A 27,808-nucleotide genomic window follows, 5' to 3' on the forward strand; every position below is an offset into this window, starting at 1 on the left:
AAAATAATACAAAATACAAGGTTTTGCACTCTACAAATTTGTATTTGTACTCCTTCCAAACTGAGCCTAAGCAAAAAAAAAATGGAGGATTGACTGGAATTTTGATAAAAAAAAAAGGCAGAAAACATGGCAATAATGGACCAGTTGGGATACTCTCCTCCAAACCAAAATACATGTTGGCTAGTGGTTGCCCAAATACATGCACCCTACAAATTTGTATAAGTAATGCTAATTTATTTATGCTCAGTTTGGAAGGAGTACAAATACAAATTTGTAGAAGGCAAAACCTTGTATTTTGTATTATTTTGTATGTATTTGCACATTACATATTTGTGTTTATGCTCCTTCCAAACTGAGCCTTAGGCTCCATTTGGAAGGAGTACGAATACAAATATGAAAACCTTATATTTTGTATTATTTTGTATGTATATGTACTATACATATTTGTATATATACTCCTTCCAAACTGAGCCTTAAAAAATGAATTTTTGACAATTAGTTAATGAATTTTACAAGCTATAAGCACCACGCAGTGTTTGAGACAAAAATGTATAGCACAAAACCTCAAATCCATATTTCTAAACCCTAATATTTGCACTATATGTATACATTTACATTCTTCCCAAATAGAGTCATAATAAAATACAATTTGGTGAAAGATCAATTTTATGTGTAGTTTGTCTTCTTGACCTAATGGATACTCGCGATCGAACCCACTTAAGCCCATTTCTCTAATCAAGAGGGTTACCCAGCCCATACTTGACTCGCTTCATAAATGGGTGTGGGTTTGAAGTGGGTAGATGAGAAATTGCCACCCCTGCTCGCTTGCGAGCCTGTGAATAATAATCACAAAATATTTAATTCATTCCTAAACAATAATAATCACAAATTAAAACAACACTAATACAACATTTTTGCCGATATGTAGTGATTTTAGCTTTTGATACCTGACATCCCTTCCAAGAGCTATATCAATTCTCTATTCCAAAAGCATGAATAGATATGAACATGCCAATTCCTAAGCTGATTCTAGGCATTCTTAATCTTAGTTGGTTGGTCTCTAACATCTTTCTCAAGATAGTAAAACATGCTTATAACTATCGCAAGTTTCTTTTGGATATTTAGATGGACTGATCTCCTACATTCTCTTTCAGTTTATGACTACTCTTGCAAGACTCTTATCCAAATATCCATGGCTGACATCTATAGGAAAGATTATGGGTTCGTTTTTTTTTTTTTTTTGAAAAGTTGTTTACTTGCGTACGTTTATAAGTTTGATTCTCAAGTAAATTATACAATGGTTCTTTTATTTATAAAAAGTTATTGTCAAAATGGACAAAATTGTCTCAACACGTTATGTAAATTTTTCTCAATGAAAAAATTACCTAGGAAAAGTGATCATTCCATGGATCTTACATAAATGTGAAAAACAAATATGGGAAAAGCGATCAATGGGAACCCCATTCCCATTGACGTTCCCCCCTTTCAAAATCCGAGAAACAAACGAGGCCATATGTGGTACAAGTTCAAGAAGAATATAGGGTTTTTCAAGACCCCTATATTTGTGTCATGGTCTTTTTCTATTTAATCCACTGCCTCAAGATCCCTTTTAACAAAAACAGAAGAAGAAGAAGAAGAAGAAGAAGAAGAAGAAGAAGAAAAAGAAGAAGGGCCCTAATATGATATTACAACATTCTTTCAAAATGATGTATTTGGTTTTAGGTATGGGTGCAGCTTGATCAGCACCAACCCGAGCCCCGATTGACGTAGCCCACAATTTTACATGGGTTGGACTTGGATTTCCAATCCTTGGGCTGAGCCTTGGCCCAAAAGTTTGAGTTTTTTATTTTTCAGGCAGGGACCAAATCTAGCCCTTAAGTAGCTTGAACACAATCCAAGCCCAGCCCTATCCTTGGCCCGACTATGTACATATATATATGCATCTAGGGGTGCAACTCAAGTGGATTGAGTTGGATTTAAGGTTAACCCAAGCCCAACCCTAAAAGGTGCAAACCTCGGCTTGGGCCTAGCTCAACCCAGGGTTAAGCACAAGCTTATTAATCCTAGTCCACTAGCAACACAAATTGAGATAGTTGGCCTTGTGTGAGTTGGTTAGATTTGAAAGAATTTATGTATATATTTTTATATTATCATTTTATTTGGCTTTATAGCCCAATTTAAGAATAGAATTGATTGAAAATATGTATATATAATTTATACACATATGCATGTATACATAATTAGAAAAAAAATATTGTATATAAATATAATAAGCATATGTATATATATTTTTTGGCCGGGCTCAGGCTACCCAAGCACAACCCAAGTTTAGGTCAGGCCCAGGCCCAGCCTGTGCAAAAACTTGGGTTGGGTCGAATTGGGTTTGGGTTGGACCTGCCCAAGTTACACCCCTGTATACATCTACAAACACATATTTGTAATGCATACAACATATACACATATTTGCATTTTTTTGTTAAATTATACATATATGCGTACATTTATATTGAATTTTAGTGAGGGATAATGATTGACTAACTCGAGCTCGGCCTGAGTTTGTACCTAACATGAGTGCATAAAATTTCAATTCAGGCTGGGTCCGGATTGGACAATTTGCACTTGAACTTGGGTTCGGTCCTTAGGCCCAATTCTTAGTGTTGGGCTTCGATTTGGTTGAACCTAAACCCAACTCAACTCGTCTGACTTCTGAATCGGTTTTCCACTTGCCCGAGACAGAAAATTTTCTGTCCCGTCCAATACTATTAGACCACGTCATATTCTTCCACTTATTTTGAAATTAAGGCTGTGTTTGGAAATGATGCAAATTGAGTGTAAATCCCGGTTTAGGGAAAATTTGCACTTTGGTTCACTTTTGCCTGTGTTTGGCAACATTACATTTATGCATTGACAAATGACGGAAACACATTTTCCAATGCATATTTACATTGACAATAAGATGTAAAAGTACATTAATAAAAAAGAAGTAAATTTGCATTCAAATGGGCTTTTGATAAAAAAAAAGGAATATGCTTTATTGGAATTTGTATTTGCATCCATTATAGCTAAAAGTCTATTTGGTAATAAGGTAAATTTGTCGGTACAAAACTAACCCAACTTTACAATTTATATGGACCATTTTATAATCTACATATTTGCATTTACACTTATTTGCATCGCTTCCAAACGCAACCTAACAGAATTAGGATGCTAACGGACGGTGTGGGCTTCAGATTTTATCAAATTTGTTTAATCCCTCCTCCCTTTTTCATTCTATCATTGGCCGTTCCCGAGTTCTCTTCTTCTCCCTCCCCTCTCCACCCACTGCCCCTTTATTGGAGATGAAGCTACATCTGAGCCACTACAAATCTCTCTCTCCATCTCTTCTCTCCTCCCTCCCCACCGACACGCTAGGTCGCAATGCGAATCGCAACCCTCTCCCATAGGGATCAATAACTGATGTGTTATCATCCAAGAAAGACATGGGTGACTTACAATTGAATGAAGTCTTGGGCTTGAAGGCTCTTGAGTTGATGCAAGATAGAGTAAGCTTAGGAATGGTGGATGAGCTTTCACAGTCGAGCTGAAATGCTGGTGTTTGATTCAGTTTTAGGAAGATTTCTATCAAACACTTGATCAGTTCTTCTGAGAGACTATTTGGCTTTTCTGTGTTGGTCTCCTCATCTTCTAGAAGGCTTTATTTTTTGCTTCTCGCATTGCATCTTCTGGTATTTCAGCAAACTCATATGTTCACATATGCAAGCAATCTTATAAGCAAATGGAAAGTTGGAAATATAACAGATGGTAATTAATCCTCCATAAACAAGATATGAAGATATAGCAACGTCAAGTTTGGGGGATCTCAGCTTCAGCTTGGGTTGGTTTTTTCATTTTTGGCATAAGATATCTGGTGGGTTCCACATCCACCTGTACGGTGGGCCCAAAGCTCTGAATGTCATTCGTGGTGCTTAAATATAACTTAGGCTCTGTTATTATAAGAGCTTACCATTTAAGCTCGTGGAGTTCATGGTCCGGAATTCTGAAGTAGGAGCTACAGAAGCTTTTAGTTGTTGGCTTCTATAATCTTTTGCATCATAGAGTGGAGGTATGGGTGATATTTCAATGTCTGCCAGTCCTTTTAGGCTTTCTAACCCACAAACCAAATGTTTCTCTTTTTAATCGTCTTCGTCAATGCTGCTATACCCGCCATAGTTCATATTCCCTATTCTGTTTCTTTTCCTTGCGATGCAAATCGTAACCCTCCCCCGTAGGGATCAACAACTGGTGTTATCATCCAGGAAAGACATGGGTTGTGATTCGCGTCGCGACACAGCATGTTAGTGGGGAGGGAGGAAAAGAGAAGAGAGAGAGATTTGTAGTGGCTCAGATGTAGCTTCGTCTCTGATGAAGGGGCGGTGGGTGGAGAGGGGAGGGAGAAGAAGAGAATTCGGGCGGGAATGACCAAACGATGGAATGAAAAGGGAAAAGGGGTTAAACAATTTTTTTTTTGTTGTTTTTGTTTTTTTTTTTTTGAAAAGAGAAAGTGTATTATACACAACGGGGGTAGTACGTCCCAAAAAATCTGCAGAAGAAATAAGAAGAAGGGAACGGGGGAGGGAGTTGATCAAAAAATATAGGGAAAGGGTAGAAGAAGAAAGAGCTTCATGAGCAAGCAAATTTGCCACCTGGTCAACTTCTCTCAAAAATGACTCTCCTCCTCAAGCAATAAGAAATGATAACTTTCAAATTCTAAAGAACTTTCACCTTTTTGTTGAGGCACGAGATGACCAATAATGAATCATCCTCAATTATAATAGGATGCTCCCTATAGTTTGTCGCTTGAAAGTTTGCTTCCCATGCAGCCCATGCTTCTGCTTGGTTGATGGTATAGGTGCCAAGTTTATATGCTTTAACCGTTAGCACCTGATCAAGATGGTCACGAACAATACTAGCCACAAAACATATTCTATCATTGTTACGAGAAGCATCAAAGTTTATTTTAATAGTGTCAAATTTTAGAGCACTCCAAATAATTAGTTTCCACACTAGTCCATTCAGGCAATGTCTTTATCTTTGCTCCCATCAAGAAACTCTAAAAACATATCTAGAGCCCGTTCCAAAATAACTGGAATGGGAGTTGAAACATTATTGAAAGTTTTCGAGTTTCTATTTTTCAAGACAACCCAAATAACAAAAACTTGTTTTTCCTTTACTAAAAAAATCTTGTTTTACTTTTTACTGCCGACCCTTGTCCACCAATCACTTAAATTTTAATTCTCATTTGGTTCCTCCAGGGGAGTGTTTAATGTAAGCCACATTTGCTTTGTGTGGGCACAATTTTTAAAAATATGATCAGTATACTCTCATCCCCACAAAAGCTATAAGAGCCATCGATGTTATATCCTCTTTTTCTTAGATGACATTTAGTAGGAAACCTACTGTTAATATGGAAAAAGAGAAAAGTCTTCATCTTTGGGAGGCATTTGATGTTTCGAATATTATCCAGCCAATTAAAGGTACCATTTAGGTCAAGAATAGAAGAGCAATTCAACAAATAAGTTGTTTTTATAGAGAAAATCATCTTAGCATTACACCCCCAAATAATTTTATACTCAGATAGAATTAAAATCAATAAAAATTGTCTTAATATCTTGCCAAATTTAATCAAATACCTCTACCTTTATTTTTTCTTCATTGTAGCATTCTCTTCCAAAATCCATGTTACATGTGCATCTAATTCCATTAGTTTCAAAATAAGTGGGAGAACATGACGTCGTAAAACAGTATCGGACAAAAAATTTTCTGTCCCTTGGGGACATACGATCCGAACTCCATCAGGTCCCCGAGAGGAGCTCGGATCGTCTGTCCCCTGGGGACAGAATTTTTTATGTCCTAACCAATAAGATCCCAACACACCTCCCTCTCCCTCTTTTGTTTGAAACAGACGAAATCAAGACTTAACGACAGTCTGGACTCCAAAAATATTATCAAATTCAATTAACCTGCTTTTTTTTCATTTCCTTTCTATTCTCTTCTCTTCGCTAGTCCCTCCCCATGCTTCTTCACCCTCATCGACACACAACGAATCTCTACCGCTGTCAGAGATGCCGCTGCAATTTTTTCATTTCTTCTCTTCTCTTCTCCTCCTCAACCATCGGTGATGGCGACGGTAAGGTTCCTTCATTATTCTACATCATGAGAGAGGCTTCTACTTCATTGTTTGAAGGCAGCAAAACCCTGATTGATTTATCTAATGTAGTATCCAAATCTTGTATCCGCCTTTAAGATGACAACATCCCTTACAATGTCCTCATCTCTGATTCTGGAAACGGATTTCCCTAGGTAATAAACTTTGGCACCATTTTTTGTCTGTCCTCTGCTGAAGTTTATGGTTATACCATTCGAGCCTTTTTATCTAGGCACAATTTATTTGGGGTGCTGATTGACTTTGCTACTTGAAACAATTACAGTGTTATTTTAAGAAGCAGGCGCTTGGGAATGTGAATCCAGAGCTTCTTGACACTCATGATGAAGACAAAACTAAGTCCACCCCATATACACCACACCAACAATTCATATAACACCTCCACTAGCTTCTATGGGAACAGGCTCAATTGCAGCTCAACAGCAAGATGGCGGAGGTGATGGAGCTCGGTTGCAAGGTTGTCTTTAACTATGGCATGCGACTCAATTGCAGGGTTTCAACAGCAAGATGGCAAAGGCAATGGTAGGCATTAACAATGGAGCTTTTGTTAGGTAGCTTAAAAATTGAATCCGTTGAATTTCAAATCACAGATATACCAGTTCAAATTTCAGCTTTAATTAGGGCTGTTCACAAATAAATCCAAATCGACTAATTCGGCCCGATCAAACCTGAATTGGTCGGTTTTTCTTCATTATTTGTCGGTTTTGGGTTGTAAAGATAAACAAATCGATAATTCGGTTCCATTTCGGTTTTTGTATGTGAAAACCGAAATCGAACCAAGTTATGTGAGAAAATATATATTCTAAAAAAATATTTATTAAATATAGATATTTTAGTTTTAAATAATAAATATATATCTGGAAAAATATATATTCTGAAATATATTAGATATATATTTCTGAAATATATATTTCTAGAGATTAAAAAATATATATTTTGATATATTTGTATATATATTTTTATAAAATATATTTTAAAATATTATATATAATATTAGTACTTTGTCTTCACATACACTGTGCAAGTTCGGAATTGATTGAAACCGAAACCGACCCAAACTTAATAGATGGTGGGTTTCGATTTTATTTATAATTAACCCAACCAGGTCAAATCGATTGAAAAAACATTCGTAAACCGACCGAACCCAACCCATAAACTCCAAATACTGGAGTTTGGAGTCCCCCAAATCAGATTAACTGAAATATTCCATAATTAACCGAAATATGTCCGCTTCGACTTTTAACTACGACATGCGGCTCAGTTACAGGTTTACACGGCAAGATGGCAACGATAATGGAGCTTTGTCTGCAGGGTCGTCTTTTACTCTGAGACCCGGCTCGGTTGACAAGTTTCAATGGCAAGATGGCAGCGGCGATGTAGCTCGGTTTGCAGGGTCCTCTTTTACTCCGAGACTCGGCTCAGTTGATAAGGTTCAGCGGCAAGATGGCAGCAGCGGTGAAGCTAGGGTTATAGGGTCATCTTTTACTCTCAGACCTAGCTCAGTTGACAAGTTTCAACCGCAAGATAACAGATGGTTGCAGGGCTTTTACGACTGGTGAAGGGGTTTCTCATGCTATTGATGTCGGTGAGGGTGTTGGGGGGCGGTGGGGGGAAAGGGGAAGAGAATAGGAGGGAGGGAAAGAGAGCAGCTCGCAGTGGAGAGGATATTGGCTTTACATAATTGTTTTTCATAAATTTTGGTGTCCATCTTGCCGTTAAAGGGTTTTCTATCAGTTTCAAATTTGGGCGGTAAAGGCGACGTGTTCCAATTAGGGGATAGACGATGGGAGATCAAGACCTCCCCCTTCTCTCTCTCTCTCTTCATATTATGGCAGGAAGAAGCAGAGGCACGGCAGTAGTTTGGTTGCAGATATGAGCACAGGCGAGATTCCTCCCAATACGACCATCTACATCAATAATCTCAATGAGAAAATCAAACTCGAAGGTCAGTTCCTTCCCTATTACTCCCACACGACACACAAAAGGGAGTTCATTTCTGTACTCCACAAACACACAGATACACGACGCACAAAGGGAGTTTATTTGATTAAGGCGAATTTCTGTTTGTCTATGAAGGATGAAGCTTTCACCTTAGATTCTATTAGGTTTGTAGCTAGCAAGGTTGTCTTAGACTCCCGAACCTTCTTTCTCACTCCTTATTTGCCAATTTTGGACTATATTATCTAAATTTAATTTTCTACAAATTGCTTAAATTCCTAAGCTTGAGAAACTGTTCGCTGTTTTCTCTCAATTTAGGAAGGTATTAGAGGTTTTAGCATTCAAAATTCTGAAACTCAAAGGGCAAACTGAAGGGATGGGAGATCCATCATATGGATGGTCGAACCCGGCAGAAAAGTTTGGTTTCAAGGTTCATTCTTTAACCAAACTAGACCAAATGTGAAACCAAATTAAGGGAGGGATATACCTGATAGGGAATCCACGCAAGAATGCTCCTCCCAACGTAGGTGTTCACGCCCAAAGAAAGTACCAAATCCTCCCTCCACTGAAGATGACACAACTTAGGGTGAGGCATGATCAACAGGTAGTTCTTCACCAAGAACTAGTGATTCTTCAACAAGAATCGAATAGGACAGTGAACACAACTTTAGATTGTTTCTTCTGGCAAGAAACAATATCAAGATCCAATCTTGATCCAATTCAAGAACTAGAGATCGAATAGGGTGGGGCGGCAAGAGCAAAAGGCAAGAGCAGTCTAACTGTATTGTCTTCTCTCTGTATTCAATGAATGTGTCTTTAGAGGTTTGCCCTGCTCTCTTATTTATAGCCTTAAAGAGAAATTTTGCTAATCCCATTAGGAGTTTCCTAATCAAAATCTTTATTTGGATATGGACTCTTTAAGTCATAAGGATAATCATTTATCTTATCTGCAGATAAAGATCAACATTCATAATCAAATTAGGAGTTCCTTGATCCAAATCTTTATTTGGATCTAGACTCTTTTAGTGGATAAGAATAATCCCTTATCCTTATCTATAAATAAAGATCAACCTTCCTAATCAAATTAGGAGTTCTTTGATCCAAATCTTTATTTGGATCTAGACTCCTTTACTTATCTGCTGATCCAAATCCCAGATCCGCCCCTATTTAATTAATCTAATTAACCAAGTTCAGAATGGGCTTTAGGCCCATTAAGCTTTCAGGTTCACTTCCTTTTTAATGTCCCAAGGTCTTTTGTTTGAAAATGATTTTGCAGAAAGACCTTTAGTTTGTCGATCCCCAATTTGTCACTGCCAGTTATGACAATATCATCCACATAGACCACTAATAAAATCTTTCCAGCTTTTGAGTCATAGTTAAACACTAAGTGATCAACCTGGCATTGTTTCATTCCAAAATTCTTCACCACTTCACTAAACTTCCCGAACCAAGCACGAGGCGATTGTTTCAACCCATAAATTGCCTTTTTCAGTCTGCACACCTTACCAGCCTCCCCTTGAGCAACAAACCCAAGTGGTTGCTCCATATATACCTCCTCTATAAGGTCACCATGAAGGAAGGCATTTTTTATGTCAAGTTGAAATAAGGGCCAATCATACATAACTGCCAGGGAAATTAACACACGGACAGAGCTGATCTTAACCACTAGAGAGAAGGTCTCCATATAGTCCACTCCATACAACTGTGAATACCCTTTAACAACAAGTCTGGCTTTCAGATGCTCCGCACTACCATCTAGCAAGTATTTAACAGTATACACCCATTTACAACCCACAACATGCTTATCAAGGGGAAGAGTAGTGAGCTCCTACGTGTGAGTATGCTGAAGAGCAGAGAGTTCCTCCTCCATTGCCTGCCTCCACCCAAGTGAACTAAGAGTCTCTTGGACATTGTTAGGTATGGAAATAGATGACAATAGTGAAACAAACTGGCGATGTGAGGTGGAAAGGCGAGATACTGAAACAAAATTGGAAATGGGATGGAGAGTAGAACTACGTTTACCTTTCCGTAAGGCAATGGGTAGGTCAAGTCCTGAAGGTTCAGCAATAGGAGAAACAACAGGATCCACTGACAAGGTAGAAGCTGGAGGAGGGGCCGGTGTCGTTCGACGTGTATACATTTGCCAAATTGGTGGTCGTTCAGTAGGGATCTGCACTGGATGAGATGACGAGTCAACTCCAACAGGAGCACCCGGAACGGGATCACTGACCGGAAGAGGAAGATGAAGTAAAGGTGGAGACAAAGATGCTTCAGTTCCTGAGAAGAAGGGAACAGACTCAAAAAAGGTGACATCAGGACAAACATAGCACTTTTGAGTAATGGGATTGTAACACTTGTACCCTTTTTGAGTCCGAGAGTAGCCAAGAAAGACACACTTAATGGAGCGTGCATCCAACTTGTCTATTCCAGGACTCAGATTGTGAACAAAGCACACACAGCCAAAGATACAAGGTGTTAATGGAAATGGAGACAAGGTGGGAAACAAGATAGAGAAGGGAGACCGACCATGAAGAATAAAGGAGGGCATCCGGTTAATGAGGAAACACGCAGTAGGTACAGAATCACTCCAAAACTGTTTAGGAACACTCATATGATGAAGAATAGACCGAGCTGTTTCAAGGAGATGACGGTTCTTCCGTTCAGCGACCCCATTTTGTTGAGGAGTGGATGCACAAGAAGTTTGATGAATGATGCCATGCTGTTCTAAATACTGTTGAAAGGAAGTTAGAAAATATTCACGACCATTATAGAACAGATGATAAAGAAAGAGAAGCCATATCAACATTGCCAACACCACAGATGGGAGAGGAGGAATCATTGGCAAGGGTAACGGTTTGACATGTGGAAGTTTCAGAGAGAGAAGAGAACACACCTGGAGTCCCGGTCATGTGATCAGAGGCTCCAAAGTCAATAATCCAAGGAGAGGTTTTAGATGACAGGCAAACTATACCTAAGTGGGCAAGAGTAGCAGTAGTGTGCTGTGAAGTGGACTGAAGGAACCACTCATACTCATCACGTTGTACACTCACCATCTCCCTTCCGGAAACAGATGTAGATGTGGAAAGAGTTAGATCTGCCTGTTGATCATCACTGACATCACCCCCACCAGCAATAGCATGATTGGCCCATTTAGAGGGAGGGCGGCCATGAAGATCATAACAGAAATTTACGGAATGTCCTTCCCTGCCACAGTGTGTACACTTCCTTGTAGAGGTGCCTTTTTCTTTGCCACGGCCTCCCCCTGAGTCACGACCACCACCACGGCCAAATATGGAACCACCACGACTTCCTCGGGAGGCATGTCCTCCCCCTTTCGTACCACGTCTACCTCCTCTGACTGTTACAAAAGCTGATCTATCAGACTGTGTGGGATTCTCTATCTGTCCCAAAGAAATCCTGCAAAGCCGAGCAAACACTTCCTCAAGTGTAGGAAGGGTAGAGCCCCCCAATATTTGGGCTCTAACTGGTTCATACTCTGATTTCAACCCCACTAAGAACCTTGTGACATTTAGTTGTTCCCTCTGTTGTTGCTGAACCTTAACATCTGGAGTGAGAGGATGATAGACATTGAGTTCATTTCTGAGGTTCTTCATACTGGCATAGTACTCTTCTAGGGTTTTATTTCCTTGTTGCAGACCAAAGTACTCCTGATAGAGCTGATATACCCTTGTAGTATTATCTTGCCCTGAATATAGCTTTTGGCATGTTCCCATATGTCCTTAGCTGCTGTATCTAAGAACATGAAGTTGGCACCTATTTTGGGTTTCATACTGTTCCATAGCCATGTCTTGATTTGAGCATCCTCCTCTTCCCAATCATCAAACCCTGGAGAGTCATCCGGTGGTTTATCTTCTTTCACATGCTTCACTTTTCTCTTTGCCTTGAGAAAAACTTCCACCAACCTGGCTCATGGAACATAGTTCTCACCATTCAGTTTAATTGAGGTCATCTGTACACCTAGATAGTCAGAGGAAACCACCACACTAGGTTTCTGATCACTACAGCCATCTCCCATTGCTGCCATGATACTCTTTAATGCTGCCTCTAATCTGAATTCCCAATCACCAACTAAGTGTTGTTGTCAAGAGTTTGATGTTCCAGAACCTACAACAGTCCCTAAACACAATGATAGATACACACGCCTTTGTTCTTATCCACACCACTACCGATTTCACAAAATAAAAACACAGACTACACCGACATTAATTCAGCACATACTAACCACATGCAAGCTCATTTACAACTACTCAATAAAAACTCAACTAGCTGTCACACCACCACTTCTATCAAGAGTTTGTGCATTACAAGCACCACCACACAGCCATAGCTGTCACACACAATACAGACCTGGTTTAATGCTTTTAAGAGGGCACCACAAGACCAACAAAAACTCAACTAGTACCATTGCATTACACCTTGCACCATTCGGCCACCTACAGTAGCAGCCCTTACACCATTTGGTCACTGTAAACACAGCCTGTTCTTGCAATTTTTCCAAGAACCAGGGCAACAACCAACCTAGTTCTCTAGGTTCTGATCAGCCCTCTCAAGTTCTTAAAGATTTTCAACCCAGAAATACCAACAGCACATAGAGGAGAGATAACCAACCTTCGTTTAAGAGCTTCAGCCAACCATTCACTGCTGAAGTTGTTTTCTTAGGAAAGAAGGTTCTGTGCACCAGAAAAAAAAAGAGTTGTGATGTTTTAGGCCTGGGACGAACTACTTTTCTCCATTGACAGCCCAGAGAAGAAAAGGAGAGAACTGAAGCACGAACTGAAGTTGTCACGAACTGAAACATGTCACGAACTCACGCTCTAATACCATGTTTTTACTGTAGCTACTGTAGCTACTATAGCAACAGTAGTCCGAACCAGTAAGGAGAAGAAGAAAGAGAAGAAAAGAAGAAGAAGATAAAAGAACTATCGAACTTGATAGCTAAACCCTATCAATGGACCTCTTAATAGTGATTAGGCTTCTAATTAAATGTACAAGGACTAAACTGCCCCTAGTTAAGTATGGGACAGAGAATCTCTAATAAGACTGCCACATAAGCTCATAACTTAACCAAGGTGAGATGACTAATCTACCCTTATTCGGCTAACTCTAACAAGATCTGACTGGCAGTCGATATCAGTATACCCGACAATCTATAGTGAACTACCATCGAATACTAGACAAAACTCTTTTGTCCTTCGAAGGTATTTCAGTATGTTTTTCACAGCGGTCCAATGCTCTTGTCTTGGGTTAGATTGGTATCTACTTAACACACTCACGGCCTGAGCAATGTCTGGCTGAGTGCACAGCATGGCATACATGATGGATGCTCCCTACGGTAGAGGCATAGGGAACTTCCTTCATGCCCTCAATCTCCTCAGGTGTCTTGGGAGACATACCCTTGGAGAGAGTGACTTCATGCCTGAAAGGAACATTTCCTTTCTTGGAGTTCTCCATACTGTATCTCTTGACTATTTTGTCAATATAAGTAGATTGGGATAATTCTATTTTCCTCTTTAATCTATCTCTATAGAGTCAAAGTCCAAAAATATAAGAGGCTTCTCCAAGATCTTTCATGGAAAATTGCTGCGAAAGCCATACTTTCACCATAGTCAACATTCCTACATCATTCCCAATGAGTAGAATGTCGTTTACATATAAAACCAAGAACGTAACCTTATAAGTCCATATATGCAGCAACCGCAAGGTTTCATAGTTACAGGTCAGGAACACATGGTATGTAAACTTAATCAATCAATATATGGACTTAAGCAAGCTTCGGTAAGATCTCTATTCAAGAATGCGGTTTTGACATCCATTTGCCAAATCTTGTAGTCATGGTATGCTGCTACATCTAGCAGTATCCTAATGGATTTAAGCATGGCCACGGGCGAAAATGTTTCTTCATAATCGATTCCTTCTTTCTGAGTGTACCCTTTTGCCACAAAACGAACCTTTTAGGTCTCAACCTTATCATCGAGGCCATTCTTCCTCTTATAGATCCATTTGCAATCAATTGCTTTCAGGGGGCGGATCTACCAGAGTCTAGACTCCATTGGTCTCCATTGAGTCAATCTCATCTCTCATGGCATCTACCCACTTCAAGGAATCTATGTCCAACATATCTTCTGTATAAGTCACGGGATCCTTCTCCCTGGTCGTGGCTTCCACCAAGTAACTCTCTTGGTCATAGTCGCAACGAACTAGAGGCTTGGATGCCCAGGTAGATCTCCTAGGTTGGTTATTAACTGGAGCTTGTGGGACATCTCCTACTACTCCTGAGCTCTCCTCATCAAAAACAACTTCCTAACGATGATTGTTCAGGATGTAATCTTCCTCCAAGAAATGAGCATTTCGACTACAGAACACCTTCTGCTGTCCTGGGGCATAGAATAAATACCCTACAGAGCCTTTTGGGTAACCTATAAATAGGCAACGACTGGTTTTAAATTCCAATTTGTCAGCACTTGTTCTTTTAACATGTATTGGACAACTCCAAATCTTCAAGTGTTTCGCACTTGGTTTCTTATTGGTCCAAAGCTCATAGGGATCTTCGGAACAGATTTGGTTGGAACCCGGTTTAGCACGTATATCGTAGTCTCCAATGCGTAACCCCAAAAGGATATGGGTAATTCCGAGTGTACGAGAAGTGATCGAACCATATCCAATAAAGTCCAGTTCCTCCTCTCTGACACACCGTTTAACTGTAGTGTAGCATGAGGGGCTAGTTGTGATACTATCCCATTTTCCTTTAAGTAGTCCCTGAATTCATCAGAGAGATATTCACCTCCTCGATCTGATCGAAGGGCCTTAATGTGTCTTCCCAACTGTTTCTCGACCTCTTGCCTGAACTCTTTGAACTTTTCAAAGGATTCAGACTTGTGTCTCATTACGTACACGTAACCATATTGAGAGTGATCATCAATAAATGTTATGAAATAAACGTGCTGGTTACGTGTCCTAACATTCACGGGACCACATACATCAGTATGTATAAGGTCTAGCGTGCCTGTTGATCTTTCAAGCTTACCGTTAAATGATCGTTTCGTTATCTTACCCTGAAGGCAAGGTTTACAGGTTGGGAGATCTTCTATAGTTAGAAAATCCAAATGACCATCCTTTACCAACCTTGTGATACGATCTATATTAATGTGGCCAAGTCAGTAATGCCACAGGCACATGGGATTAACTGTATCACGGATTCTTTTCTTGGGGTTATTATCCGACGTAGTTTCAGTTATATTTGTTTCCAGAGAATGATGGAGAACATAGAGACTATTCTCAAGTTCTCCATATGCGAGGAATTTGTTATTCCTTTTGATAGTAATCACATTACTAAAGATAACAGAATAACCATTCACATACAGTTTTGAAACAATTGATGTAGGGTGATTTGGCCCGACCTCGTAGCACGGGGACATGTGGACATGACCTGGCATAAGTGACAACTCAGCGCGATAGCCTGGCCACAACTCGACGTAACAAGCTCACTGAGGCCTGACCAAACGACTCGGCGGGTGTGACAACTCACCGAGAAGCAAGGCCCAACTTGCCCCAAGCCTGAGGGTGGAGCGCCTTAAGCTCCCCCCGTGCAAAGGGACCCGAGCTCCCCTTGAGACCGAGCTCCTCCTAAGGGGCTCCGAGCTCTCCCTTCCTAAGAAGGGAGCACCCTAGCTTTTGGCTAAGTGTCCCTCGGGAGAAACACCTCTAGACAGCACCGTCGAAACTCCTGTTTGTACTTGCTTAAGGCTTGCCTCTAGTGCGAGCACCTCGGCGAACCTCAGCACCTCGATGCAAGGTAAACCAGCCCCAGGCGGTTCGGTGCAAAGTAGCTCAGCAGCCTACAGGGGAGATCCGCCTGACATCAGTACCTGTCGGATCCGGTGGCAGTGCCCGCATCCCTTGCCAGGCGGCGTTGTGCCTGCCGTCTCTAAAAAGCATGGCAAGTCCGTACCCTGCAGCAGTAGCCTGCAGTAGCAACCTGCACCTGCCACCTCAGCCTTGGCAGTAACGGCTAGGGTAGTGGCGGTTATGCCTGATGTGACTGAGCTCCGGTATAAGAGGACCCTAACCCTCACAAAGCAAAGGTATTGAAGCTAGCACTTTCAACACTCTTAACTCTGTGTTTTCTTTGAGTTTTCCTTAGAATTCTAACTTAACCATCGGAGTGTTCCCGCTGGGAGAGCTCCCCGGGAATCCTTCACGTTCCTCTTCATCTCAGGTGCCGTCTATCACAGCTAGGAGCCAAGTTTCATCCAGCTAGGAGTGCCCAGATCATGCTGCATCAGAAATCAAATTTCTTCTCAAATTGGGTACATAAAGACAATCTTTTAATATTATTATTCCTTCTCTAAAATACAATTCTATAGTTTCTATGGTTGTAGCTGCAACGCTTGCAAAAGTCCCCAAGTAAAAAATCACTTCACCGTCACTCAGCCTTCTTCTTGTCCTGAACCCCTGCAATGTGTTACATGCATGAGTAGAAGCCCCATAGTCAATACACCAGGAAGCAAAAGTCACCAACATATTGGTTTCTATGACAAAGGATTCAAAATTACCTTGTTTCTTGGTCTCCAGGTACTGAGGACAGTTCCTCTTCCTGTGGTTGATCTGTTTGCAGAAGTGACAGACATCTGATGCCTTGTCCTTCCTCCGTTTTTTAGGCTTGTTAGTTTTCTTCTGAGATTTCTTCTTTTCCTTCCTCTTCTTCTTGCCCGATTTGCCACCTTCAACAAGCATGGTAATGGGCTCATCCTTATTTATCAATTCTTCGGCCCTCCACAACATATTGCTGAGTTCCTGAAGGCTAACATTTAGCTTGTTCATATTGTAATTCATTATGAACTGATTGAAGGAAGGAGGCAAAGAGTTCAGGAAGGCATCAACTTTGGTGACATGATCTAGCCCAGATCCAAGAGCCTTAAGTTCATTGATATATCCCATCATCTTAAGACAATGGTCATGAACTAGTTGGTTCTTGGACATTTTTGTGGTCATAAACTGCCTTAGGACCTTCTGATGAGTAGAACGATTCTACTCTTCATACGCTGTCCTTAGACTATCCAAGATATCTTTGGACACTTCGTTCTGATCGAATTGTCGTTGTATCCGATTGTCTAAGGAGGCTATGATATAGCACCGGGCAAGTGTTTTTCTCTTCCCATTCTTGATATTACCTTCTGCGGGCCTCAAAAGCCCTATCACCCAGATGATTCGGAGCTGGGTTCTTAGCAACTTTGTCCAATTTCTCAGACATCAGAACTAGCATAAGGTTATGATACCAGTTAGTGTAATTTGGACCCTTAAGCTTATTATCGTCCAATAGTCTGGCGAATTGTCCGTTTGCCATTTCTAATAAAAGGCAAAGCAAATATTAGTCCACAACCCGATTTGTTTCATGTTATCTACATAAATATGGCTTTTAATCTATGTTCCATTTCCATTTGTTCATTTCTAAGATTTCCCTCCTATCTCAGTGACAGAGACTGTGAACTCCGTCTTTGGAAATGTGTGAAACCACATACAGTGCATGGAGCCAACTGTTTCAGCTGCATAACCCCACCACCTTCTGTGAAGGATCACATCCACTCATCTCATGAGTTTTCCCTTTGGCCTCTGTCGTACAAGGTTCATTGCCATTTTAGGTTAAACCTTTCTGTCCAGTGGGTGTTTACCCATCATATTCGTGAACGCCAAGGTACCGTGAGAGAGTCTTCCATTTTAGTATAGGCCCCTCCCACATCGGTCTATGACGCCCCTATCATCTTATGAAACAATCCAATAGATCCAACAACAAATGGATAGTCCAATTTTATGGTGCATCTCCTCATTATTGAAGGACCCATTTTCATGTTAATGATGGAAAGCCCTTAGAGAGTTCATCATATGAATCTCTCTATCACATGCACTCATATTTCAGTTGAGGGAATGAAATATTATGCCCTAGTTTTATTTAGGTCAAACCAAAGTGGCTCCCATTGACTTTCTCAAAGTCAGATTTAAATGGGCCCTAAACGGCTAGGGTTCCGCACGATTCCTCTTTGGGAGGAAGCTGATGTAGGGCCCACCAAACGGGGAGATCATCCAATGATCTTATGGACATCATGGCAATGATGTGCATTCAGCCATGGTGTGCAAAAGAGCCGTTATCGAAATAATCATGGGTCAAGTACTTATGGCCCATGTGCGTAGCACATCATACATCCATACATCACATGCATGAAACAAATTGATCCAATCATTTAAAATATCTGTAAAACCCTTATTAATTAGGTTTATCATATTAAAGTTAGGTTCATACATGGGTTGTACTGCAAAAAGCAATTCAGCCTTTGTAGCTAAATCAGGGCTGATTCAGTTTTATCATATTAAAGTTAGGTTTTTACAGAGGTGAGCCGAATTAAAACTTGAAGTGGGCCATCAACCCTCTGGTATAAATTGAATTAGGGTTAGAAAAACCAACCCCATCAAACCAATAATTCGGCCCAACCAGTTTGGACCAAATCTGGTGTAAGTTTGCCCAAATTTTGCTGTCCAATTCAAGATTTAATTCAGGAATAATGATCTGAAAAATAAATTAATTCAAGTTATCAAGAAACTGAAATCAGAGGGCTGCACTGTGATTTTCTTGAATATCTTGCAAACCTACAAAGAACAGTTAATCGTAGATTGCAGAATTGATATCTACAAAATTGTAGATCGCAGAGCTTGTTTCTGCGAAATCTTCTTCTCCTCTATTGTGCACTTCAACAATCTCCAAATGGAAATAAAATAGAAAAAACTAATTTTTTATTATTATATCACATTGAATTCCAATACAATTTGTCAAAAAAAAAAATTATTTACAAACCAAATTGAATATAAAAGAAATCGCAGGGTGTGCCATTCTTGGCACCAAAAAGATTTGTTCTCCATCACATGTGCAACCCAAATGTTTAAGAAACATTCATAGAACAATTCTATAAATATCACTGAATAATAAATATTTATTTTCTAAATCATCTGCCCATAATCTGGGAACCAATTCCCAGAAAAACGCTAACTGCACAAATCGGGTAGAACACCTTTTGCCCATTTGCGCAGATTCAAATCAGTTCTAATTTGGTTCAAGATTTGAACATGGCTCTGATACCACTGAAGGGATGGAAGATTCATCATATGGATGGCCGAACCCTGTAGGAAGTTTGGGAAATCCGGGAATCCTATTCCCAATTTAGAAAACTACATTTTCAAGGTTCGTTCTTGTAACCAAACCAGACCAAATCTGAAACCAAATTAAGGAAGGGATATACCTGATACGGAATCTACGCAAGAATGCTCCTCCCAACGTAGGTGTTCACACCCAAAGAGAGTACCAAATCCTCCCTCCACTGAAGATGACACAGCTTAGGGTGAGGCAAGATCAACAAGTAGTTCTTCTAGTGATTCTTCAGCAAGAATCGAATAGGACAGTGAGCACAACTTCTAGATTGTTTCTTCTGGAAAGAAACAATATCAAAATCCAATCTTGATCCAATCCAAGAACTGGAGATCGAACGGGGTGGGGCGGCAAGAGAGGAAGAAAAAGAGCAGAAGGCAAGAGCGGTCTAACTGTGTTGTCTTCTCTCTGTATTCAGCGAATGTATCTTTGGAGGTTTGCCCTGTTCTCTTATTTATAGCGTAAAAGTGAAATTTTGTTAATCCCATTAGGAGTTTCCTAATCCAAATCTTTATTTGGATATGGACTCTTTAAGTAATAAGGATAATCCCTTATCTTATCTGCAAATAAAGATCAGCCTTCCTAATCAAATTAGGATTTCCTTGATCCAAATCTTTATTTGGATTTGGACTCTTTTAGTGGATAAGGATAATCCATTATCCTTATCTGCAGATAAAGATCAGCCTCCCTAATCAAATTAGGAGTTCCTTGATCCAAATCTTTATTTGGATCTGGACTCTTTTAGTGGATAAGCCCATCAGGTATAATCCTTGATCCCTTATCCTTATCTGCTGCAAGATTAGCCCATCAGGTATAATCCTCAATGGTCTTATACTTAACCTCTCAGCCCATAATGATCAAACACTGCCCGACAAGAGAGGACCTCTTCCTCAGCTGCAAGGTGCAGTGCTGCACTCTCTACTCATATGGATCCCGGGAATTAAAACATTTTTTAAACATTTTGAAACCATTATATATATATATATATATATATGAAATCAACTACCAGCAATCTAGGTTTCCATCAGAGAGAGTGCATCCCCAATCATTCACTTTGTCCGACAAAGGGGTTTCCTATCACTATGATCATCCACTCAGATGAATTCTTGAACTGTCTCAACATACCCAGGTTTTGACCCCCTCTAAGGATCTCATTGATTGGCATATCAAAGATAGTCCAGTCCGACACCTAGTGCAATATCATAATCGAGTCTAGGGGTCAGGTGTAACATTCAAGTTTTGCCCATCTATCTCCAAGGTCCAAGGCAATACTGAAATTTTGGTCCGATTTAGGGTTCCAAGAAAACCCACACCGCATGTACCTCAGGTCTCACCCTGTCAGCTGAGACAAGCCACCCCAACTAACTTGGTGGTACATCAGTGTCAGCCTTGGTAGGATAAATCTCTCCAGATTTATCTAACGACTGTGAAGATTCTAAACTAACATGAGTCTCATATGTGTCCAGTTTAAGGGTATTACACAGAAATACACCAAAATAACATGAATCAAATATGTACTTTATTCATTTACAATAAATGTCATAATGTACTTCATGCTGATTGGAGCTAAGGGCATACACTGTCTAACACAAGCTTGGGTTGTCTTCGAGGATGTTTCTTCTGCCACCAATGCGCTAAGGCAAATGCAAGGTTTCCAGTTCTATGACAAGCCAATGTTTCACCTTGCTTTAATTAGTAATTTAATCACAACCATGTCATTCTTTGATACGAATCTAGCGTGCAAAATCAACATTCCTTTTCCCTTGAAGGAGTTTTTTTTTTTTTGTTCATAGCTACTTTCTATGATAGAGTAACATCTGAATGCCTTTTGAATACACTACTGCAATCTGTGAAAAAGCTTCATTAGCTTTGCTTGTTCTGTGAACCGTGCTGGATATACATGATCAATATCAAATATTAAACATGGCTAACAGCCAAAATTTGGTGACCAATGTGAACGAATGCTTGTTCACTGGTAACTGGTCGTGCGAACCCCCCCAAAGGAGTGCACATCGAACCAGAAAGGAAGAAAGCAAGAAAGAAGGGGAAACAATGAAGGTGAATTCTTAATAAGTGAATAATCTAATGAGTCATTTATTTCATTTCGTTCTTCATTTCCTCTCCATTTTCATATATAATAAGTGAAGAAGCTGGAAGGGTTGCCTCCCCCCAAGTAATGACACTAAGAAGTTTTAGAACTTAACTACTCGCAGATGTGTAGCAACATTGAACCTTCAATGCTTTTACAGTTAAATAATTATGTTTGGAGAATTCATGCAACCCAGGGATGCTGCAATGAGCTGATGTTGTAAACAAGAAGTGTAGAATGAGTCTAGGTGAATCAGCAACTGTGGAACAAATTCATAAAGCTTCTTTAAACAATCCAGGGGAGAGTAGAATAAACAACCAGAGTATGCTTTGGAATGCCAAATACAGTGGTAGTAACAAAAAATGGTCCAGAAACAGCAATACATCCTTCAACAACTATTCCAAGGTGACAATTATCACTTATCAATGATAACAAAGTTTTATGGAAGGCTGATTTGCTACAAAAATAGGTCAGCAAACCAGACTGCAGAGAGGTGGGAGGGGAGGTGGTAAATGGTGGGAATATTATCCCTCCAAACATTTTAAACAGCAGTGAATCATGTAAAAAAAATGATTTGTTTCATTGTTTCTGGAAATATTGGAGCAGGTGATTCTTCAACACACAGAAAACTGCACCTCTGAGAAGCCCTTACCAGATTTGGTATTACTTGATTTTTTTTTTATTTCTCCATGAAAAGTCCAAGGGAAAACATCTCCCGGGTCTGAAAGTCTCAGAATAGTCACCATCATCTCAGAAGTCTATCATTCAGAGTACATTAGGTCTGGAAAGCCTCAGCAAAGTGTTTGAATGTGAAAGTTCAGGGGGTCTTCGTCGCAAATGAAAGTTCGAGGGCCTAAGTGTCACTACCTCTAAAGTACAGGGTGGTAATCTGTAATTTACCCTAATAAATATGAGGTAAAATTGTCCTGAGAAACACATATAATACATGAAGAGATTTTTCCCCCAAGAAAACACTTATAAAGATGTGAGCTCTTTTAATGGGATCAAATAGATTTTTCCCCTCAAAAGTTTTTTGTTCTTAGTAAAGGGATTATCATGTATCTCCTCAAAAATGAAAAATTCATGATGCTATTGATTCACTGATGATGCAACTGCCTTGTTTGCCATGGAATTATTATTTATCTCAGGCTCTTCTCTTTCACGTTTTTAACATTTTCATTTTGAACTGAAACACAATTACACTGTTATCATGTTCTTGCATGATTTTTTGGCCATATTTATGTTTTGCTTCAAATATGTCGATTGCATTATTGGCTTTGTTACTGATTGAAGTAGTTTGTTATTGATATTTTTGTATCAGTAGAAGCTGTCCTCTCGTTATTCTTGGTTTAGAGTTTTGTTTTGGTAGTTTAAATGCAATTGAGTATGCCACTAGCATACATGTTTTTCTTCATTTTTGTTCTATGTATCAACTGTTTTTTTTTTCTTTGGTGAAAATGTATCAACTGTTCTAATTTATGTGAGTTGGTTTTCTTCTGTCATATCTACTTCCCAAGGCATGTGGAACTCATTTTTTGAATACACTACATAAAATGTGATTGATGATCTGTGGTAAATGCAGAGGATATAGTATGCAAAGACAAAACCTGATATTGTAGCAAAAGCTGATGGTACCTTCGTTCCATGAGAAAGACAAAAGCGGCATGAAGAAAGAGGTATAGTGGTTCTTTCTGTTATTATAACCCACTTTAGCTAATTTCTTTCTCTTACAAAGTGTTCTCTGTCATACACTTATGATATGATGCCTTCAGTCATCTTAAATCTGTTAGTTCCCATTGACACATTTAGGAGGAAGCTTGACATCTTTCACTTCATGCATCTGTAACTATCTGTGGTGTCCTGAGCCTGACTTTTTGTCTGATGTTTTGGTTGATTGGTATTCTAATTTCTTCCCCCATCTGTTTACTTGTCTTCATTGCTGTCTTTTGGCACACATTATTATTTCAAGAAAAAAACTTTTTTGGGGAGGGAATATCTTCCTTAATTGCTCTTGATATGCTTATGATTGTTTGAGGAAAATTTTTCAAGGGATGTGATTCAAGATAAACCATGTGATGTTTGGAGCTACTTTCTTGATTTCCATGTTTGTTTTGGGCCATGAATTGGACAAAATCCATTAATGGTTCCATGCATCACATCAACCAATTAAGTCATGGGCTTGGTATTTGATGCTTCGAGGCAAATTATTGGATTGCAATTTTGGGCCATGAAAGTGACTGAACTGAATGACCTATTGCTTTGCCTTTTCGTGGCTAAAAGAGTCATGTAATAAAATATTTAGGTGTATAGTGATCAACCCAAGATGCCATTTGCCCTTAGGGAGCTCACAGCCTATTTAACAATTTATTTGCTGAAAGACAAAGAAGCTAGTCGTTTAGTCAAGCTGTCCAGCCACTCCAACCATTACTAAATGGCCTCTAAATGTACAAGTGTCTCCAAAAGGAACAACTTCTCTCACATGTACAACTTCATTGCAGACTCTGCATGTCTAGGAAGGTCATGTTGTAGAATTGTTCTAGTGTTCATATGCCATATAACCAACTCCAAGGACCAAAAGCATTTTTGTATAGTTGAGTGCAGACTGGTGAAACATAGTTTTTACCTTTCCCTCTTTTCCTTTCTTATAGGTGAAGATGTTTTTACTAGGTATAGTAGTGGAGAAGCAAGTTTTTTGGTCTAAAGATTAAGTAGTGCTTAAAAAGCCCCATATACAAGGATTTTATTTGAGACCATGTACAGTACAAAATATACATGTTCAGCTCTATACATTAAAAGAACTAAAAATAATTGATCCCATTGGCTACCAATGATTTATCCATCACATAGAGAAAATATTGGAACTTATCCTTTCTTCTACAACACTAGAATGAAAAAAAATCTTGGTTTTCTCAAAGACCAGTAATGCAAAACCTTGATTTTGACTTTGGACAAATCATTCAGTAATGCAACATTCTGGAAATCATAATCATATCGTAAATTGTAGGGAAACTGATAAAATAATTGTAAATTGTAGATAAGGTTGAATCAAATTGAATAGTAAACCATTTTCCAAATCATGCAATTATTTTTGTTGTTTTAGAAATCTATCATACTATTAATTTATCAGAAAAAAAAAAGAAAAAAAGAAATCTATCATCATATTAGAAAACACAGTGATTTTACCTCATTTTTATCCATATTTACCATATATGCACTTAATAAATGGAGTTTACTATAGGGATGTTCATGGGCCGCTGGGCTGGACCGGGACCTCATGACTTTTTTGCCCTCTTTCCTGATGAAACATTTCCATGTTGCTTCCATGATTCTCCAGTAAGCCAATTTGAAGAGAATTGGGAAGGGACATTTAACATTGTTATTACCAAGATCTCCATGCTCTAAGTTTGTTTTGGAAAATTTGTGCATCATAAATTGTCGATCAGTCATTACACACTCACTTCTAGCTTCCCCTACAAATCCATTTTGTCACATAAAGTTCCATCTGAAGTGGGGGTATAAACCTTCCATCCTGGCAAATGTCTAATGAAAGTCTATCCCATCAGAAGGGGGTATAAACCTTCCATCCACCAGCTGTTCTTTTTGCAATATTGACCAGGAGACTGCAGACCATCTGTTTTTGTATGGTCCTATAAACATGCAAATCTGGGCTCATTTCCTAGTCAATCTTTAGCTAAGCTGGGCCTTTCCAAAATCCACCCATGATTTCCTTAACAGTTGGCATATTGATGAACTAAGCAGAAAAGAATGAATTGGCTGGATTACTTGGCACTTGATACCAGTTCCTGTAGTCTATCTGGATGGAAAGAAACTGCAGAATACTACATAATTTTCAAAAACAAATACTCCCAACTTGATGAATCTTCCATAATATGGCAGCAAAGAGCATCTCTGTGCCAACAGTGTTATACCAGGCATTTTACTGTTGCAATTACTATATTTTTTATATCTTTTTAAGTTTACCAGAGATGTACAATTATAGTCCCTTTTGTCCAAAAAGAAAAGGAAATGTAAGAATATTTGAGATTGACTTGGCTTTTACATTTTAATTAAAATCTTTCTATAGATTCATTTTCTTCATCCATGCAGCTGAGTAAGTGAAGAGAACAACATGATGCCAATCAAGGTGGGATGGATGTGAATTCTGCATATGCCGGTGCCTATGGTGCATCTCCTGTAAGTATGTTTTATCTTATCCATTTTCCTTTTTTCCCTAGACACTACTTTTCTTTAGGATGCGTTTGTTTCAGGTGTAAATTCAGTTTTACACCAATGAAAAAGTTGGCGCTGGTTCAGTGATCCATGGAAAATAGAACAAGGTGGATTTAAATTTTTACGCTGATGATGTTTGGCCGTCACAGTGTAAAGTGAAAGGCTTCTACTCTGTTTCTGCTCTAGAACTCTCCCTAAAGGATGTTACACATTTTGCTTCGAGAAACTCTAGCTGAAAAACGGATCAACGATCGATCAGGAAAATTCAGCAAGAACTGACAGAGAGAGAAAAATAAAAGTTCTAGCCTACTGAGAAGCTAAAACCGGAAGTTTCGCCTTAATGGATCTTCCCTGGTATTCACGATACAAAAAAAGTATTTAGCTCAGCAAACAACAGAAATCTTTGAAGCAGTTTAAAGGACCAGATTAGTTTATCAGATCTGAATGGTTTTCAAATGTTCTCTCCGGCTCTTTTTTTCTCACGCTTCAAAAAAAGTCGAAACGGTGCACAGAAGAACCAGGTAGAACTTACTTTCATCGCCAATTCTGCTGCGATCACCCTAAGTGGAGTTTTACGATAATTTACAGTATAAAGCAACACCGAAAACAAACGTTTGGTAAAATTACATTCTAATTTTACTAGCGTTTGGTAAACATGTAATTGTACACCGAGAATCGATGTAAGATTACATTTTAATTTAAATTTACATCGAGAATCGATGTAATAAATATATCGACGTATTTATTACATCGTCCGCTCGCTTCTCCGGTTCTCCCCCCCCCCCCCCTTTTTTTCTCTTTCCACCGCTGCCACCTACCTCGATGTTTTCTCCGGTATCCACTGCGCCCTCCTCACTGAACTCTTCAGTCTTCACTCACCCTTGAGAGGAGACCCTCACTCATTCCCACCTGTTCCTCCTCTTCTCCCCTCCTGAGACGGAGCATTTAATAGAATAAAACCAGCCACAAGAAAGTTTTAGCTTTTCTTCTTCTTCATTCGTGCTCTGTTTCTCACAAAACCAGGGCATAGAACATTTCACAGTTCCCTTCTTCCTATTAATCATCTCCATTGTTTCTTTTGCAGGTAAAAAAGGCTACCAAAACGTGTGCAGATGCAGGGTCTCAAGTCTCAGGTAAAAAAGGCTAACGACCTTCCTTCGGCAGTGAATGTGGTTCAGCTTCTCAAGCAATGGACTGTTACCTGTTATATTGGTTGCCTCGCCGTCTCCGGTGACCTACTCTATGCCGCCTCGGGTTCCGTTAAGTCTCGCTTTTTCGGAAAGGAAGGTCTTCACCGCTCACCAGGACTCTGAGATCCGAGTCTGACAGCTAACCCCAACCAAACGACATCAACTCGTGGCAACGACATCTATCGAAGAACTACGTCCGCGTCAGACATCACAAGAAACGGGTATGGATTGAACACGCTGACGCTGTCTCTGGCCCCGCCATCAGCAACGGTTTAATCTACTCCGTTTCCTGGGGTAAGTGCCTGAAAGTATGGCGGGCGTCGGATCTCCGTTGCTTGGATTCCGTGAAACCCAAGGCAGATCTCCACTGCAACCAGCTGGAGAGGAACAGTTGTTCGTTCTCTCTTTCTCTCTTCTTCTTCTTCCCCTGCTTCCCTACTCCTCTGTATTCATCTGTAGATCGTCTTCTCCTCTGCACCATCTCCCGCTGCAACAAACCGGAAACGTAACCAAACAGGACAATTGTAAATCGGCACAATGGCCGGTTCGTATTTTACACTCTTACCGAACCATCGTGTATGCATTTTGGAAATACAAATATGTGGAGTGCAAAACCTTGACTCTCTTCTCAAACAAACTCCAATTATTTTCTTGATCTTCTGGTGTAAAATCTTTCTTATTTTTGCATGTCCATCTTACAAGCTATCCATTTCGGAATCATGTGGAGTCATTCATTCTGAACTGCCTAGGAGGAATCCATTTGTTAACGGCTGAAAGGCCTGAAATTGCACAATTGAAAGATTTATTGCATTATCTTTTAATTATTAAAATAATTAAATAATAAAATTTTCAGAGGTATAGTGATCAACCCAACTTTAGTTTCAGCCATTAAAGTAGCCACGTACTCTTTTTTTGACAAAGCAATAAACTTTTAAGGCCCTTAACCT

General features: G+C 39.5%; 1 long non-coding RNA gene across 9 annotated transcripts; it reads left to right on the top strand.

The window, feature by feature from the left end:
* The first annotated feature begins 5,983 nt into the window (after nucleotides 1-5,983).
* On the top strand, nucleotides 5,984-27,498 carry LOC148861467 (uncharacterized). Of its 9 annotated transcripts, none has more exons than XR_016095080.1 (8): nucleotides 5,984-6,166; nucleotides 6,257-6,339; nucleotides 6,468-6,724; nucleotides 7,470-8,147; nucleotides 23,024-23,117; nucleotides 25,549-25,639; nucleotides 25,821-26,192; nucleotides 26,756-27,498. It is a non-coding gene; the product is annotated as an uncharacterized LOC148861467 (long non-coding RNA). The 9 variants fall into 9 exon arrangements; XR_016095078.1 differs by having other exon boundaries at nucleotides 25,549-25,635; nucleotides 25,710-26,192; XR_016095079.1 differs by having other exon boundaries at nucleotides 25,549-25,635.
* The last annotated feature ends 310 nt before the right edge of the window (nucleotides 27,499-27,808 follow it).

The sequence above is a fragment of the Nelumbo lutea genome, chromosome 4 (assembly GCF_056320005.1).
Source record: "Nelumbo lutea isolate HS-2025 chromosome 4, American lotus-T2T, whole genome shotgun sequence".
Classification (NCBI taxonomy): domain Eukaryota; kingdom Viridiplantae; phylum Streptophyta; class Magnoliopsida; order Proteales; family Nelumbonaceae; genus Nelumbo; species Nelumbo lutea.